The sequence below is a fragment of the Leptonychotes weddellii genome, chromosome 7 (assembly GCF_054177405.1).
Source record: "Leptonychotes weddellii isolate Sample4059 chromosome 7, ASM5417740v2, whole genome shotgun sequence".
Classification (NCBI taxonomy): domain Eukaryota; kingdom Metazoa; phylum Chordata; class Mammalia; order Carnivora; family Phocidae; genus Leptonychotes; species Leptonychotes weddellii.
This window is the reverse complement of record NC_138375.1, coordinates 82425468-82442738: the sequence shown is the minus strand read 5'-3', so window position 1 is coordinate 82442738 and position 17271 is coordinate 82425468. Positions and strand designations below refer to the sequence as shown.

General features: G+C 32.8%; 1 long non-coding RNA gene and 1 pseudogene across 1 annotated transcript in view; one reads left to right on the top strand and one right to left on the bottom strand.

The window, feature by feature from the left end:
• LOC145722484 (uncharacterized) overlaps nucleotides 1-17271 on the bottom strand; it is a 377440-nt gene that overhangs the window by 185233 nt on the left and 174936 nt on the right. The gene's annotated exons all lie outside the window — the stretch shown is intronic.
• Nucleotides 10915-11041, top strand: LOC115942758 (U2 spliceosomal RNA; annotated as a pseudogene).

The following is a 17271-nucleotide window of genomic DNA, read 5'->3' as shown; positions in this document are numbered from 1 at the left end:
CCTCCCCAATGTCTATCACCCAGCCACCCCATGCCTCCCACCCCCCACCACTCCAGCAACCCTCAGTTTGTTTCCTGAGATTAAGAATTCCTCATATCAGTGAGATCATATGATACATGTCTTTCTCTGATTGACTTCTGCATATTCTCTTTTATAAAATTTCTATTCAAATATCTTGGTTGTTTGTCTACCTCTTAATTAGTGATGTGTAAGAGGTTTTTTTTTTTTTTTTTTAAAGATTTTTATTTATTTATTTGACAGAGAGAGACAATGAGAGAGGAAACACAAGCAGGGGGAGTGGGAGAGGGAGAAGCAGGCTTCCCGCCGAGCAGGGAGCCAGACGTGGGGCTCGATCCCAAGACCCTGGGACCATGACCTGAGCCGAAGGCAGATGCTTAACGACTGAGCCACCCAGGCGCCCCGTGTAAGAGGTTTTTTAAACGAACCCATTGCAAGGCTCTGTGGGGTGAAAATATTTTCTTTTACTGTAGGTCATACCTTTCTACTCTCTTAATAATATGAACATTGAAATAAATATATTGTGTCAGTCTCTTCTTTAAAATAAGTGCATTTTTAAATTTTGTTTAATAAACTTTACTTCTAACAAAAAATGTGTCATTTATGCTGTAGTAATCAAAACACTGTAGTATTGGCAAAGAAACAGACACATAGATCAATGGAACAAAACAGAGCCCAGGAATAAACCCACAATAATATGGTCAATTAATCTTTGAAAAAGGACACAAGGATATGCAAGGGAAAAAAACAGTCTCTTCAACAAATGGTGCTGGGAAACTGCACAACATGCAAAAGAATGAAACTGGATGCCTTTCTTACACCATACACAAAAATAAATTCAAAATGGATTAAGGACCTAAATATGAGACCTGAAACCATAAATATCCTAGAAGAGAGCACAGGCAGTAATTTCTCTGACACTGATCATAGTAACCTTTTTCTAGATATGTCGTCAGGGCAAGAAAAACAAAAGCAAAAATGAACTGTTGTGACTGCATCAAAATAAAAAGCTTCTGCACAGCAAGGGAAACAATAAAACTAAAAGATAGCTTACTGAATAGAAGATATTTGCAAATGATATGTCTGATAAGGAGTTAATATTCAAAATATATAAAGGACTTAATAGAACTCAACACCAAAAACACAAACAATCCATTTAAAAAATGGGCAGAGAAACTGAATAGACATTTTTACAAAGATCTGCTGATGGCCAAGAGACACATGAAAAGATGCTCAACATCACTAATCATCAGGGAAATACAAATCAAAACCACAATGAGATATCAACTCACACCGATTAGAATGGCTAAAATCAAAATGACAAGAAATAACAAGTGCTGGAAGGATGTGGAGAAAAGGAAACCCTTGTGCGCTATGGGGGGGATGCAAACTAATACAGCCACGGTGGAAAACAGTATGGAGGTTCCTTCAAAAATTAAAAATAGAACTGCCCTATGATCCAATAATTCCACTAGTGAATATGTGCCTAAAGAAAACAAAAACGTTAATTCAAAAATATATATGTACCCCTATTCTTATTGCAACATTATTTAGAATAGCCAGATTATGGAAGCAGCCCAAGTATTCATCAATGGATGAATGGATAAAGAAGAGTTATATGACTCAGCCATCAAAAAGAATGAAATCTTTCCATTTGCAATAACATGGATGGAGCTAGAGAGTATAGTACTAAATGAAATAAGTCAGTCCAAGAAAGACAAATAGCATATGATTTCACTCATATGTGGAATTTAAGATACAAGACAAAGAAAAAAAGAGACAAACCAGGGGGAGGTAGGTGGGGGAATGGGTGAAATAGGTAAAGGGGATTAAGAGTACACTTAATTATGATGAGCAATGAGTAATGTATAGAATTGTTGAATTACTATATTGTATACCTGAAACTAATGTAACACTGTATGTTAACTATGCTGGAATTAAAATTTAAAAAATAGTTATTTATGCTATTTTCTAGAAGTTGTACTGTCTTGCCTCTCACATTTAGATATACTTCCCTCTAGAACTGATTTTTTGTATACACATATTGAGAAAGAATTCAAACTTATATGTGTTTATTTTTATGTAAAACTGACCCAGAGCCATTTTTTTTTAAAAGACTGTTCTTTCTGTGATGTTATGTAGTGACATTTTTGTCATAACCTATTTTTATATATGAGAGTCTGTAACTGCACTCTCTGCTCTTTTTGATTTGATTACTTATCCCAGCAAGAAACATAGTCTTGATTACTATCATTCTAAGCTAATTTTCTTTGTGTAATAGAGTAACAAACACAAGTTTTCAAAATTGTCCTGCAATTTTTTCCATTTGCATTTTTTATTTAGAATTTTTTTATTTCTAAATAGAGTCTTAGATTTTTCTAGGTATGTAATTTTTCACTTATTGTTAGATATGTTCCTGGTACTTTTATGGTGTACAAGTGATGTCTTTACATTAACTTTTTAACCAGCAATTTTTATAAGCAAACTTCCTAATTCTAAATATTTATCTTCTTATTCCTTTGGACATTTTTCTTTGTACATAATTATATTACTCCACAGTAATGAGAGTTTTAGCTCTTTATGGCTAATCTATATAACTTTTATTAATTTTTCTTGATTCATTTCATTAGATAGGATTGCCTGTGCAAGTCTAAACAAAGCGATATTATCAGTTATACTAGTCTTTTTTTTTTTTTTAACAGTTCTTGGAAAAGAGCTTTTGGCATTTGATTTTTAGTACTATGTATAATGTGGCTTTTGTTGCTGTTGTTTGTATACAGCATCTGTTGTCAGATTAAAGACAGATGTTAAGGAATAGATATTCTAACAATATTGACTATTCTGACACAATGACATATCTAGTCTTTTTTTTAGACTTACATCTCAATTTAGCTATATTTTCAAGTTTTTAGTGTCAAAACTTCCATCATTGCCAAATTTATCTCTTGGTATTTCATGTTTTTGAAATTATATTAAATAATATTTTCATTATTTTATGAGTAGGATATGGAAACACAATAGATTTTGTATACTGAACTTGTACACTGAACTTGCTAAAATCACAAATTAGCTGCAGTATAGTTTCAATTGCTATCTTCCATTCACTAATCTTATATGATTATGCATAGACTACACATATATGTACACACATGCACATACATATATAATACAGATATAGCTATGGATACAGATATAGATATAATAGTATACATTAGGGGAGTTTTTGAAGTTTGTTCTAGGTACAACTTTTTAAGGCAGAGGCCAGAAAGCCTCTAGTACTAATTTTTCCCCACACTTGAGGCAATGTTCTTTCGAGTTCTCTGTGCTATGCTGTTTTATGTAATTTTCCCACACTGAATGGTAGGAACTCAAACGTTTTCTGGCCCCATGTGAGTTAAGAGAATTGTTTCCTGTGTCTTTGGGTGGCTGTTTCCCTGATGTTAGGTAGTTTCTCAAACATTATGAACAACGCTGAAAACGCTAGAGAGTTCTTTTTCTCAGCCCTTTCCTCCATCTCTTTCTCCCTTTGTGCTGTTCCTCCCTCATCTCTGGGTACTCTGCTAATATTCCACTATAATTCTAATATTCTACCAATACTCTAATATTCTTCTATAGTTGCATCCATCCTGAAGACACGCAGCTCTCTTTCCTCAATCTGGGGAGACAGAACTCCACGGGCTCCTCCTCTGTCTGCTTGTGGTCCCCAAATTCTCCTCAGGCAGTGTACTAGGGCATTGGCGGTGTTCACCCATGTTTCCCTGCACTGACTCTGATCCAGTGTCTGAAAAGTATTGTTTCATATATTTTATCCAGTTAGTTGTTTCAGGCAGAAGGGTAAATCCAGTCTCTGTTTCTCCATTTGATGAGAAACAGAAGTTCCAAACACATGCATTATTAAATATAACATTTTAAACTTATGTATCATGTAGAAGATTTTCTTAAATATTTATGGGTATAATATGATCTGAAAGGCAACTTTTAATGGCTGACAACAGTCCCTCTTCATGAAAACTTCTTTTCTGATTATTTCTACTTAAGTGTCAATAAGAATACAGTATTTTTCATAAGTGTATTTTGAAAGCATGTATCTCTTAATATTTACAAAAGCACAAATATTCTGATAAAAAGATAAATGTTTTGCATATATCCTTTCCAAATTCATGTTCCATAAACAAATTATAAAGTTAAAGGCCATCATCATTTGGGGAAATGAACCATCTAATGACAGTTTAAAATAAAATTTACTTTAAGAATATTCAAGTATAGGGGTGCCTGGGTGACTCAGTCTGATAAGCATCTGATTTTGGCTCGGGTTATGATCTCAGGGTCCTGGGATGGAGCCCCACATCAGGCTCCCTGCTCAGTGGGGAGTCTGCTTAACCCTCTGCCCCTCCCACTGCTCCTGCTCTCTCTTTCTCTCTCTCAAATAAATAAATAAAATCTTTTTTAAAAAAGAGAATATTGAAGTATAATGTTGAGTCCAAAAAATTTAGTGATTCCATAAGACATTAGAGATGATCAATATGTTCAATTTGTTCAGATAAACTAATTAAAATTTATTGAGTTATCATTACCATTGTAAAGATTAATGATAATTAATAAATCACTTTTTAAACAAAACCTATGAGGTAAGTTTGATAATTACTCATATTTTATGTAAAAGATAAATTTGAACCCAGGTCATCTAACACCCAGTCTTTATTTGAACCCAGGTCATCTAACATCAGCATCTGTGTTGTGTTTTTGTTTTTACTTTCATAGTGTGCTGCCTTCTTGGACCCTAAACTCAATGCATTCATTAATACTTTGAACTTAAATCACTGCTTTATGTTTATGTATTTTGATGTTTGATCTGATGTTTGAGTGATGCTTGATCTGACATTTAGACTCCTTTCTATGTCTGTCATTCCAATATCTAATTTTGAAAAATTCCTCTTCAAGTATCTTGAGCTTTTTTTGCTAAGTAGTTTTTGTCATTTAATTATTAATTTTAGTATTTACACAACATAGATACAAATACATAATGTATTTCAAATACTTCCTCTGAAATTTACCTTTTCATTTCCTTAACAGTAACTTTTTAAAAAAACTTTATTTAAATTCCAGTTAGTTAACATACATGTGTGATATTAGTTTCAGGTGTACAATATAGTGATTCAACACTTCCATACAACACCTAGTGTTCATCACAACAAGTGCCCTCCTTAATCCCCATCACCTACTTCACCCATCCCCCCACCCACCTCCTCTGTGGTAACCATCAGTTTGTTCTCTATAGTTAAGAGTCTGTTTCTTGCTTTGCCTCTCTCTCTCTCCTTTTTTCCCCCTTTGCTCAATTTTTTCTTTTCTTAATTTCCATATATGAATGAAATTATCTAGTATTTGTCTCTGCCTGACTTATTTCACTTAGCATAATCTCTCTCTAGCTCCATCCATTTTGTTGCAAATGGCAAGGCTTCATTTTTTGTTATTGCTGAATAATATTTCATTGTATATATATATACACTTACACATATACATATATATATGCATCTTCTTTATCCATTCATCAGTTGATGGACACTTGGGCTGTTTCCATAATTTGGCTATTGTGGAGAATGCTGCTATAAACATTGGATGGATGTATCCCTTTGAATTAGTAGTTTTGTATCCTTTAGGTAAATACCTCAAAGTGCAATTACTGCGTTATAGGGTAGTTCTATTTTTAACTTTTCAAGGAAACTCCATACTGTTTTCTAGGGTGGCTGCACCAGTTTGCATTCCCACCAACAGTGTAAGAAGGTTCTCCTCTTCATATATCCTCACCAACACTGGTTGTTTCTTATGTTGATGATTTTAGTCATTCAGAGGTATGAGGTGATATCATTGTAGTTTTGATTTGTATTTTCCTGATAAGTGGTGTTGAGCATCTTTTCCTGTGTCTGTTGGCCAGCTGTATGACTTCCTTGAAAAAAATGTCTTTTCATGTCTTCTGCTCATTTTTTAACTGGATTATTCATTTTCAAAGTATTGAGTTTGATAAGTTCTTTTTAGATTTTGGATACTAACCCTTTATCCGATATATCATTTGCAAATATCTTCTCCCATTTATTCCACAGGTTGCCTTTTAGTTTTGTGGATTGTTTCCTTTGCTGTGCAGAAGCTTTCTCTTTTGATGAAGTCCTAAGAGTTTATTTTTGCTTTTGTTTCCCTTACTTCCAGAGATGTATCTAGAAAGAAGCTGCTACAGCCAATGTCAAAGACATTACTGCCTATGTTCTCCTTTAGGATTTTGATGGTTTCAGGTCTCCTGTTTAGGTCTTTCATCCATTTTGAATTTATTTTTGTGTATGGTGTAAGAAAGTGGCCCAGTTTCATTCTTTTGCATGTCACTGTCCTGTTTTCCCAACACCATTTGTTGAAGAAACTTTTTCCCATTGGAAATTCTTTCCCACTTTGTGAAGATAACTTGACCATATAATTGTGGGTCCATTTCTGGGTTTTCTATTCTGTTCCATGGATCTGTGTGTCTCTTTTAGTGCCAGTACCAAACTGTTTTGATCACTACAGCTTTGTAATGTAATTTGAAGTCTGGAATTGTGATGCCTCCAGCTTTGCTTTTCCTTTTCAAGGCTGCTTTGGTTATTTGGGAATTTTTGTGGTTCCAGTCAAATTTTAGGATTGTTTTTCTCTAGCTCTGTGAAAAATGCTATTGGTATTTTGTTAGGGAGAACATTAAATGTGTAGATTGGTTTGGGTAGTCTAGACATTTTAACAATATTTGTTCTTCCAATCCATGAGCATGGAATGTCTTTCCATGAATTTGTGATATCCAATTTCTTTCATCAGTGTTTTATACTTTTCAGAGTACAGGTGTTTCACCTCTTTGGTTATATTTATTCCTAGGTATCTTATTGTTTTGATGCAATTATAAATGGGATTGATCCCTTAATTTCTCTTTCTGCTGCTTCATTATTGGTGTATAGAAATGCAACAGATTTCTGTACCTTGATTTTGTATCCTGAGATTTTACTGTATTTGTGTATCAGTTCTAGCAATATTTTGGTGGAGTCTTTAGTTTTCTTGCTTCTTGAGGTAGGCCTGTATTGCTATATACTTCCCTCTTAGGATTGCTTTTGCTGTATATCCCAAAGGTTTTAGATCATTGTGTTTTCATGTTCATTTATTTCCATGTATTTTTTTTAAATTTCTTATTTTATTTTCTGATTGACCCATTCATTCTTTAGGAGCCTGTTCTTCAACCTCCATGTATTGGTGGTCTTTCCAAATTTTTCTTGTGGTTTTTCTTCTAGTTTCATAGAGTTGTGGGCAGAAAAAGTGCACAGTATTATTTCAAAATTTTTATATTTGTTGAGGATTTATTTGTGACCTAATATGTGATCTATTCTGGAGAAGTCCCAAGTGCACTTGGAAAGAATGTGTATTCTGCTGTTTTAGAATGGAATATATCTGTTAAGTCCACCTGGTTCAGTGTGTCATTCAAAAATCATTGTTTCCTTGTTTATTTTCTGTTTAGATGATCTGTCCATTGATGTAAGTGGGGTATTAAAGTTCCCTACTAGTATTGTATTATTAATAGTGATTTCTTTTATGTTTATTGTTAATTGTTTTATATATTCTGATGTTCCCATGTTGGGTGCATAGATATTTACAATTGTTAGATTTTGTTGTGTTATCCTCTTTATTATGATATAATGCCCTTTTTTAAAAATCTGTTACAGTGTTTGTTTTTATGTCTAGTTTGTCTGATATAAGTATTGCTATTCTGGCATTCTTTTGACCTCCCTTTGCATGAGGAATGTCTCCCCATTCTCTCACTTTCAATCTGCAGGTGTCTATAGATCTAAAATGCATCTCTTGTCAGCAACATATAGATGGGTCTTGTTTTTTGTTGTTGTTTGTTTTTTTATCCATTCTGACACCCTATGTCTTTCAATTGGAGTATTTAGTCCATTTACATTCAGAGTAAATATTGACAGGTATGTATTTATTGCCATTTATTACTTGTTAAGTCATTGTTTATGAAGATTTTCTCTGACCCTTTCTTGTCTTTGTCACTTTTGCTCTCTCCTTTCCACTCAAAGAGTCCACTTAATATTTCTTGCAGAGCTGGTTTAGTGGTCATGAGCTCCTTTGGTTTTTGTTTGTCTGGGAAAGTCTTTGTCTCTCCTTCTATTCTGAATGATAGCCTTGCTCGTTAGAGTATTCTTGGCTGCAGATTTTTCCCATTCGTTGGCCTGTTTTTGTCAATTTTGATGGGAGTTCTGTGTGCCTCCTGGATCTAGATATCTTTTCCTTCTCCAGATTAGGGAAGTTTTTAGCTGTCATTTCCTCAAATAATCTTTTTGCCCCTTTTCTCCCTCTTCTTCTTTGGGACTCTTATAATATGAATACTAATGCATTTGATGAAGTTACTGAATTCTCTAAGTCTATTCTCGTGTTCCATAAATCTTCTTTCTCGGTTTTGTTCAGCTTCATTTTTTTTTCCATTATTTTGCCTTGTATGTCACTAATTCATTCCTCTGCTTCTTCCAGCCTGCTGTTTATTGCATCAAGCCTGTTTTGAATCTCATTTATTGCATTATTCATCTCTGATTCTTTTTTAACGATATTATCTGTGTGGTAAGGGTCTCACTGATATCTTCTATTCTTTTTTTAAGCCCAGCAAATATCCTTATGACTTTTGCTTTAAATTCTCCATCAGGCATATTACTTATATCTGTTTTACTCAGATCTCTGGCCATAGGCTCTTTTTTTTGGGGGGGGGGGAGTTCCTCTATATTAGCATTTTTTTTTTTAAGTCTCAGCCTTCTTCTCTGTGTTAGAAAAGCCAGTTATACCTCTTGCTTCTGAAAGTAATGGCTTTATGATGAAGAGGTTATGTAGTATTCTGGTATCCAGGGCCTGGTACTTCAAGGAGTTTCTCCAGTGTGTGCTGCATGTTCTCTGCTGTTGTTTTTTGCCTTTTGTATCCCTCAGATCAGTCATCTGCAGAGGTCTCCTTGCCCACTGTGGTCAGTATTTGGTCCCTGACCTGACTGTGGTGAGTTTTAACTAGGTGTGCTCTTGCCTGCTTGTGAAATGAGACCTGACACCAACTCCACCAGAATTGAAGCCCTGCAAAAATCTTTGGCAGGAGATATGGTGTGGGCAGGGGTTTGTGCTGGTCCTCTGGCAGAGGGGCCCACCATGCTGGGAATGAGGCAAGTTTGACTGAGAGGGACAGTCCTGCCAGAGCACAGAGGGGTGGGTCTTGGTGTAAGCAAGTTAGTTAGTACCCAGTGTCTTTAATGGTAAATTTTGAGAAGCTGGAAGTTTTAGTTTATATGAAGTCTAAATTACCAATTTTTTTCTCTTTAGTGTTTTTTTGTGTTCTAAGAAACATTTCCTTACCCTTGAAACAAGGCAGATACTCTTTCTTTCTCTCAAATTTCATAGTTTTAGCTTTGCATTTTGCTCTATGAACCATCTTAGATTAATCTTTTAATTGTTTAAAGGTAGGTGTCAATGTTCATTTATTTCCATACAAACATCCAGATGCTCTAGTACTTTTATTTCTCCTATTCAATACTTCAGTACAGTTTTTAATCCAAAAACCAAATATGTGATTCTATTTGTCCTTATGCCAATACCACATATTGTTCCTTTACAATATTTTAATATCAGGTATTGTTATTTTTACAAATATGTACATTTTTTATATTCTATGTTTTTAATATTTCATATGAATTTTACATCAGTTTGCCAATTTGTACAAAAGAAATACCCTTCTGGCATTTTGAATGGGACTGCTTCAAATCTACAGATTAGTTTGCAGGGAACATCCTAATATATGAGATTTTTGCAAAAATGAACATGGTATATCTCCATTTGGGGTGTTTATTTAGGTTCTTTGCAATGCTTTGTAATATTCAATATAGTAGCTTTCACATTTCATTACATTAACTCCTACGTATTTAGTGCTTGTCAACATTATTGCAAACTGTATTTATACCTAATTTCATTTTCCAATTTGTATGTTCCTGGTATGTACATATACAATTGATCTTTGTGTATTATCCTTGTTTTCTATGACTTTGTTAGATTTACGTGTTAGTTCTATGACTTTTTTTATATTCCTTTATTTTTTCCAAATAAAGTATCATGGTATCTGTGAATACAGATCATTTACCTCTGTTTTCAATCTTTTATATATTTTATTTTTTTAAAGATTTTATTTTATTTATTTGACACAGAAAGAGAGACAGGGTGCACACCAGAGAGCACAAGAGAGGGGAGAGGGGGACAGCAGAGGGAGTGGAAGAAGCGGGCTCATCAAGCAGAGAGCTTGATGCTGGGCTCTATCCTGGGACCCTGGGATCATGTCCTGAGCCAAAGGCAGATGCTTAACTAACTGAGCCACACAGATGCCCCCTTAAATATTTTCTTTGCATCACTTTCCTGGTTAGGATCATCAGTAAAATAATGATTGGTGGTGGTAAGAGTGGGTATCCTTGCCTTTTGCCCTAATTTTAGGGGAAAATACTCAGTATTTCACTTTTAAGTTTAATAGTATCTGTTTTTCATGAATGCCATTCTCTGGATCGAAGTCTCCTTCTATTCAGACTTTGCTGAGAATTTCACCATAAATAATTGTTAAATCCATCATATGTTTTACTACATCTATTTAAATGGTCAAATAAACATATTTTAACTTTGTTAATAAAGGTGAATTACATGTATTGATTTCTGAATGTTAAATCATCCTTCCATTCCTTGGATAAATTCCACATAGTCATGATAAATTATATTTTATTACATAATACTAGATACAATTTGTTAATATTTCATGAGAATCATTTCATCTATTTTTTATTAGGGTTGTTGTTCTGTAATCTTCTTATGTCATATTGCCCCATTGCTTCTCAGCCTACTGGCTAAGATCAAGTGTGGTATTTGTTCTTATCGGTTTAATAATGCCCTTATCAATTTTTGATTACACACTTATATTGATTTAATTGAACTAGCTGAATATGTTCCCTTTTATTTTCGAAAAAACTACTAAAATTTGATGTTATTTCTTCTTTTAGTATATTGTGGAATTCACCAGTGACTACCTTTCTACCAGGAGTGTTCATTGTGAGAAGTTCTAAATTATGAATTTAACTGTTTTGTGTGATACAAGTTTATTCAGATTTCCCCTTTTGTTCTGTGTCAGGAGTTGCAATTTTTGATATCTTGATTTGATATTTTTGATATCAAATTTTGATATTTTGGCATAGGGTTGTTCAACATATCTTGCTATAGGTTTATCAATTTTACTGATCTTTTCAAAGAAGTATCATTTGACTTAGTTCACTTTTTCAAATGTTTTTTTCTTCCCTTTTTTTTCCCCTTTTTTCTTGGTCATTATTGGCTTTAATTTTCCCCTATTTATTTAGCCTTATGAGCTGAAAGCATAAATTGACTTAACATGATTTTCTCATGATTACTGTTTGCATGAAACATTTTATCCTTTTATTTTAAAACTGTTTTTATTTCCAAAACACTGTTTGCAATTAGCATATAATTAATAAATGTAATTTTATCTAGTCTGAAAAAAATTCTGCTAAATTGACAGTGTTTAGTTCATTACATTTAATGAAATAACTAATAGGGTTGGGTTCAATTTTTTCATGATATTTGTTTCTATTTTCCTGATTTGTTCACTTTTTTTTTGTTCTTCTTTTTCTGTCATCATTTGAATTATTCAAATATTTTTTAGAATTTTATTTTGTTTTTGAGATATGCATCTATTTTTATTTTAGTGGTTGATCTAGGGATTAAAATACACAACCTTACCTTATCATAGTCTATTTGAATTGATATTTTGCTACTGCATACACAAAGTAAGAAACTTAAAATACATATATATAATTCTTATATGTACAATAATATATATTATATAATACTATACAGAAATATTCTTTTTTTCTTTTAGTACTGTAAAGATGAAATTCTCTTGTTTTCCAGATCCTATTGTAGTTTCTAATTAGAAGTAAGCTGTAAATATTTTTGTTGTTCTCCTTATCAAGATGAGCACATATATCTTTGATTTTATGAAATTTGTTTATGATGAGCTACATTTCATTTTTTTTTATACACATCCTGCTTGGGTTTCACTAATATTCTAGGATCTTTGGGTTTCTGTTACTCATCTAGATTTGGACAAGTTTTAGTTGTGTGTGTATGTATGTTTTTGTGTCTATAAATTAACTTTTCAAGTTTCTCATTCTCTGCTGATATTTATATGCATGCATTTCATATCCTTTAATTCTTTACCATATTTATAATAATTATTTTAAATACCTTGTTTTTAATTCCAGTATCTGGGTTACCTGTTCTTCATTTGATTTTTTTGTTCTATTGCTTGTGTTTTACACTTTCCTGCTTCTTTACATGTATGGTAGTTTTTCTTTTTAATTGCGTGATGCTATTTAGAGACTCTGGATTATTTTACCTCTTTTTAAAGAGTCTTGAGTTTTGTTCAGACAGTTAAATTATTGGCAGATCACTTTGCTTCTGTGAACACTTTAATTTAGGATGAGTTTAGGTCACTTCATAAGTCATAGACTTTCTGCAGTCTCAACTTGTGTGCAAACTGAATATCCAGGGTGCTTCCCAAGATCTCTCTACTCTGTCAAGACTTCGACATCTCTGTACTCAGTGATCTTGAAGTCTTTATTCACCAATCAGATCCAGATCCCCCAGTAGCTGTTCTGTGCTAGGACTTAGGCTTACCCAGAGCATATGCTATTCAAGATTCTTCAGGGACCCAAATTGCTAATACTTCCTGGCAACCATTTCTCTTCTCCATCCTTCAAATTTCAGTCTTCTGTGCCATTCTAAAATTCAATCTCTTTTCCTCTACCCAGTGAAATTGTCACTCTTTGTCTTGGCTCCATTTACTCACAAAGTTTTGGATATTTTCTTAAGCTAGAAGCTGTGGTAATTATAAGTGATAGCCTATGCTTCCTTGTTTTCAAAGATCGTATCTCTGTGCTGAAAATACTTCTTTCATATCTTTTATTTCCCCAAATTTTATTTCCTTATTGAAGGGAAAAAAGTCCACTTCCAAATTCTCCAGAATAGCTGGGAGTAGAATTATCATGATAATTTTCTTTTAAATAACTTAAAATCTGCAGGATTTGTTCTGAGGAAGTGTATTAATCATTTCTGTTTGACAGCATCAAACCACTCTAAAATATAATATATTAAAAAAAATAAAAGTAGGTCTAGGTTTTTAGCTCTGTGAAAAAATGTAACCCACACTTATCTCTCTGTATATATTTTTTCAAGATCAACAACATAAGCTTATCATCTCTTAATTCTATAAAATAATAATTAATTAATGCAAGACTGCACCCTTATTTCCTTCCTTCTCTTATCTCCACTCTAGTATATTTAATATATTTCCTTGTATATCTATATACCCTTGAAATATTTGAGTTAGCCTTCCCCAGATACTTTAGTATGCCTAATATAGTCCCTTACATATGTATATATCCTTGAAGGGCACAAAATACTACTTAAAATATTAAAGACCTGCATGAATGCTTCTAATATTCACCTTTATAATCCAAACTGATAATTACTCTTAAGATACTCTGACAATTAGCATTAATATCCTTTTCCTGTTTAGAGTTTTCATATGACAAATTATTTTTCACAATTGAAAAATACATAAATTATTTGTATTAGCTGTCATAATTTTGTTTATATTTGTAATATTAATACCAAAATGTATGAATTACTTTAAATGTGTTAAGTTAAGCAATTTTGTTTTGCCACATAGAAACTTGATGGTGAAGTCAGAATACAAATATTATTTTAATTATATAGAAACATAATGGATTTAATTTTTTTAATTGAGAATTTTAAAAAGGAATTGGTATTTTCAAAAGATCAATTCAAAATTGATATTTTCTTGCATTTTACTTGGAAATGTGGATTATGAGTTTAAGTCCTCTCAAATATGTTTATTTTTATAATCAAACATATTTTGAGTTTTTTTGTTGGCCTTATTAAAATTCACATGCATGTGTCCCCAAATAATTTCATAATAGGAAGTTTTTTCTTTCCAGTGAGAAATATAATTTTTTCCTTCCCTGGATACCAATAAGGGACGAAACTTGTCATCATTTAAAAACATATCATATTTTTTTAGCATCTTGACAATATTTTTCTCAAGTACATTATACAGTATCAGATAATGATGATAGAGTAACATTAAAACAGTATCAAACAGCAAATATCAAATATGTCTGTCTGGAATGTGGTACCATATTTCTGTTCCAATGCATGACTATCACTGATAATAATAGAATTATGTGTTTCTAATGTTGTGTAATATTGTTGAAACTCCACTGAGAAATACAGGTGTTATCATAAGCTGTAAATCATATAAAAACCAAAATACAGGGAAGGAAAATAGATCAGTACCAGGGATGGAGAAATACAATAACTTGTGAAGATTATTTTAAGACAAAAATATAGTCTTCTTCCTTCCATTTCTTCTGTCTATCCTTAGTGATCTTACCCACTTCCTTTATAGCATGTAAGAGAAGAGTATACTAGTTACAGTGCTCTCATTTAACTCTGAAATGTTAAAGCTTAATTAACGGTATCACAAATAATATTAATATGTCAGAAATAGTAATCACAGGTTTAGACATAAATTGAAAGAGAGATCATTTTCTAATTTGGGAAATGGGTAAATGAGTAACAATGTAAAAGAATGTAAATAATCATTATTACTAAAGTAAATTATGGCAGAGTAAATTTGCAGCCTGAAGTTAAATTTAACATAAGTAATACATACTATAAAAATGCTCACAGGGTAATACATGCTAAGTTTATAAATACTAGTATCTAAAATCGCCTCACAGATTTGAAGTCAGAAATCAGAATTTATTTCTATCATCCCAGTTTTCCATAAAGGGCACGTTTTCATTTTTCATATTCCTCTTCATTTCATGGCACATTATTTCCCTTGCCCCTCTCTTCCAAACACCCATACATTTCATTTATCCCCAAACCTGCAGTACCAGTTTAATCTCAAAATTGACCCTAACTGGATCCATTAGCTTGCTTTAGACTCATTCATATTAATCAGTATGGACATATTCTGTTAGTAAGGTGGGGGGGGGGAGGCATTTTCATAGAAATGGAAAATTTTATCCATTATGGAAAATACTCTTTTATGATTTTCAAATGCTCCAAAGAGATGCTATTTCCCCAGCCATATTTTTTTCTACCTTTCATTTGTACAACTATTGGTCATTTCTCCTAAGTTATACTCAGTATTTATAATGCACTTTTATGTCAAAGGGCTTCCCTGAAACTCCAACCACTTGCTGCTCTTTAACTCTTTTTATCTACTGCATCCTGAAGGTTCTTGCGCTACTAAAATCTGATTTTAACACCAAGTCTCTAATAGCATTTGGTCACAATATGTCAGCCAACATAAGTTACAAATTTTCTCAAGAGCATGGCAGAGATGGCAAGGGGAAAGGTTGAGGCAAAACACCACATATTACTAAAACAAAAACAAAAACACAACTCAAAACAGGATGGGAGTAAGAGTTCTTACTGGCTCAATGGGTTGCAGCAGGTGCTTGCAGGCTAACTGCCTGAGAATATCCAATTAATATGTTGCACTAGTTTTCACTGTTGAGACCATAAATCAGCTATCAGAAAAAGGGAAAACTGTATACTAGTAGGATACTCTAACAGCATATCCTTTTAGAACAATAGTTTTTTAAAAAACAGTCCTATAATCAAGTGCCATTGGGTACTGGAGATAATATGGCATAGTTGGTAAAAATATGAACTCAGGGTCAGACTATTTACCTATGAAAACTAACTTCATTTCTTATCTGATACTTTGGGCAAGTTACTTATCCTGTTTATCACTTTCTCTTCTTTTCATAATGCTACCTACTTCACAGAATTATTTAAAGATTGAATAATTGCTAAATGCTTGAAAAATACTTTGCTCACACCAAATACTCTCAGTGTTTGCAATTACAGGAGTTAAGTTTTGTCTCATCACTTATTTTAAATAACGTAATATAAAGTGATGAACCATTTACTATCATCTCTGACATATCTAAATCTGGCACCTCGCCCTGACTTGACACCACTAAAGTTTCTGTTTTTAATGGCGTATTTACAATTTTATTTGAAAACACACTGTATGGAGTTTTTACTTCAGTGCTTTTCACTGCAAATTTTTACACAGGATATAAGAGCTTGGAAACACAAATCCCCAATGTGATCGCCCATCTAGTTAGCAAGTCTAGTTCATTTATTATAAACTCACATGGATGGAAATAATAGCTTCAAAAATGACAAAGGAGGATATTATGTACTGCCACTAACTTGAAGCTTCTGGGCTAAACGGGCTACAATTCTGATTCATGAGAGAAATTTTAAGAGAACAGTCTCTGTAAATGAAAAATATGTCAAAAGCTTTTTCCACTTATGACATATAATTCACAGGATAAACAGTTCATGGTGTATTAATTTCTGAAGATTGTAACATAGGTGTTTGTTCACCAAACTGGGATTTACTGCCCATTAGAGGTGACAGATTAATGGTTCTGGAACATCATATCATCTGTATATTCATGGAAGAGGTAATGAAGGTGATGGTTTCATCTATTCTATATAACACATCTCATGTAGAAGTATCCCTAAGCTTTTCTGGTACTGTATTACATTTTATTTTCTTGATTTACTGATCTTTAGAAAAAGTATTCTGTTTTACTTTTCCTTTTAATTTTTATCAACAGCTAATACCAAAAACATTTCTAGGTCATTAGTACTAATAACTATTCCTCCTTTTGCCAAAATACATCCAATGATTCCTTATGAAATATTTATTAAAGGAAGCCTATGTGTTCAATATATTAATGGTATTTCTTCCTTATTCTGGTAATGGATTTTTATCCAATCTAAGATTTTTATCCAATCCACTGGCTGAGATTCATACCATTTTTGTATGTACCATTACAAATGGAGGGGACAAATACCATTGGTTAAACCAAAACAGGCTATAAGTACAGGACACATCCAAATTTTTAAATTTCTGATATAATAAAATGTGAAAACATTTGAACTGCAAAATTGATAAAATATATTATTTGGCTCTTCAGGACCATTGTATAAAATAATCATCTATCTAAGAATTATGGTTTCCCCAGTTTTATTGAGATATAATTGACATATAAC